This window comes from Pocillopora verrucosa, unplaced genomic scaffold, assembly GCF_036669915.1.
Source record: "Pocillopora verrucosa isolate sample1 unplaced genomic scaffold, ASM3666991v2 scaffold_27, whole genome shotgun sequence".
NCBI lineage: Eukaryota > Metazoa > Cnidaria > Anthozoa > Scleractinia > Pocilloporidae > Pocillopora > Pocillopora verrucosa.
The window spans coordinates 13,697-15,820 of record NW_027078181.1 but is presented as its reverse complement, the minus strand read 5'-3'; the positions used below and the strand labels follow the sequence as shown (position 1 = coordinate 15,820).

General features: G+C 49.2%; 2 non-coding genes and 1 pseudogene across 2 annotated transcripts; 2 read left to right on the top strand and 1 right to left on the bottom strand.

Annotated features, from left to right (window-relative positions):
• On the top strand, positions 1-125 carry LOC136278602 (U2 spliceosomal RNA; annotated as a pseudogene).
• A 232-nt stretch (positions 126-357) lies between these two features.
• LOC136278590 (U1 spliceosomal RNA) lies at positions 358-520 on the top strand. The gene has a single exon (XR_010716425.1). It is a non-coding gene; the product is annotated as a U1 spliceosomal RNA (small nuclear RNA).
• Positions 521-1,500: 980 nt separating this feature from the next.
• On the bottom strand, positions 1,501-1,618 carry LOC136278579 (5S ribosomal RNA). The gene has a single exon (XR_010716416.1). It is a non-coding gene; the product is annotated as a 5S ribosomal RNA (ribosomal RNA).
• Between the last annotated feature and the right edge of the window lie 506 nt (positions 1,619-2,124).

Here is a 2,124-nt window from a genome sequence, read left to right as displayed (position 1 = left end):
GCTGCTCATTGAGCAGCTCATATATTAAACTGATTTTTGGAACTGGGCTGTGGAAAAGAGGCTTGCCTCGTCCCAGCCACGGGTTGCCTCGGTATAGCACTACCTCCGAGTGCGGCCCACTTCCCTCTGGGGAAGACACATTCAATCCAAAACAAAGTCAACGGTATAGCATTCTTTTATGTTTACAGGAGCCCCGCCCGCCCTTAGAGGGGGAAGAGGTGAAAGAGGGATGATAATTCAGACAACAGACAATGGCAGGAACGGCCGCTGGCCTACGTTTTCTGAAGTGCGCAAAGCACTAACACAAGGACCTAGGGGTAAGTGGATTTTTTCACCGAGGGCAGACGCTGAAAAAGCATACTTACCTGACGCGGGAGGTACTGTGATCAAGGAGGCAGTCCTCTCAAGGCGAGGCCCTTTCATTGCACTTCGACTGGGTTGACCCTTGCGATTACCCCAATGTGGGTAACTCGAGCGTATAATTTCTGGTAGTGGGGACCTGCGTTCGCGCTCGTCCCCGCAAAAGTCATCCAAACTATGTCTATATGGCCCTCTTACTGACTATCGAGGGTATTTTTGCTTTGCAGTGGACCGGTAGACTTGCAAAGAAAGCAAAGGACGCACAACTGGCCAAGGTGTTGGCACGTTTGGAGGGGTAGAAGTGCATTGGAGAGACTGGAGGAAGGAAACAAGGTGAGTTTCGGGGCGGTGCGTAACTTTGCTGGCTGTTTTTGTTCAAGGCCTGTCTGCTCTATTGTGTGTAAAGTCCTGTTCGTTTGTATTTGCAGGTTGTGCGTGCCGTGCCGTGCTGTGCTATGCGCGCGAAGGGAAGGAAATGAAAGGAAACCAAACGGCCGATCGACCGAGCGAGCGAGCATAGAAGGGCATTCGACTTGGACCGTGAGTACACTTTGAACCTTTTGAGCGGTTTTATTGTCACTGGAGCCGCTTTTAGAAATGCTATTGCTATCGTTAGTGTATCCTTTGTGCGAGCAAGCGAGTGAACGAATGAACGAGGGAAGGAAACAAACTAGCAGAGTAGTAAAAGTATCGAACCTTTTTCCCGATTCGTTTGCAGTCTGAATCCAACCATTGTCGACTTTCAGTGCCGTTTTTCGCGCGCCTCCTCTTGGAAGTGTGCGAGTGTTTTGCCACGTCACGATGGCTTAAAACTGCGTCTCAGAAGTGTGCGTTTTTTCCTATTCATTTTTTCGTTCGTTATTTGGAATGATTTGATATCACAGAAGTAGAATTTGACATCATAAACTGTTCATCTCGCGCGTGCTCACTCGCTCGCGCGCGCTCTGTAAGAAAAGTCGATCGCACTAGAGTTTTCGCCATTAGCGGGCCGATTTTTGACAAAAAGGTGTTTTCCCCCCCTCGTTTTTTGCTTTGATTTTGTTCCTCACTCACCTACGGCTCTCTATGTGAAATTGTGGTGTATGGAGAGCTATTTATTGGGATAAAACGTTTAGAGATGTTCGCAAGACAAAAAATTGAAGCCTACAACACGGGGTATTCCCAGGCGGTCACCCATCCAAGTACTAACCCGCCCGACAGGGCTTAACTTCGGTGATCGGACGAGAACCGGTGCTTTCCCTGTGGTATGGTCGTAGACGAGGAAATGGGGTCGAAATTCTGCTGTTATCGGCCAGGTTCAGGCTGTAAAGCGGCACATCCCTGTGTGTCGGAGCATTTGCAATTCTAAAGCCCTAGTTTAGTTAATCTACCCCTAAGCAATCGCTACTCTAACCCTAAGAAATTGTTCCCCTCAACCTAAGAAATGGTTACCCTAACCCCGAAGTCGTTACATAACCCTAATGTATTTTCCTCAACCAGTTAACACATTGAGGAGCATCGATTTGAAGCACTATTCCCTAGGGAGGGGAGGGGGGCGTCCCAAGCGACCTAACGTGTCCTAAAAAACTATTATACAATGTTTTAGCTCCGTAGGTGCGTGTATCTGGCTTTAAAATCTTACACTGAGGAGATACCAAAAGGGTCAGCCTCTGGGACCGTCTGCGGGACAAGCAAGGGCGTGTGGGGGCGACTGCTACTATCCACCATAAACCGTGGGAAGGATCCCTCGACCACCCCCCTCACCCAGGGCATGCTTCGGCATCG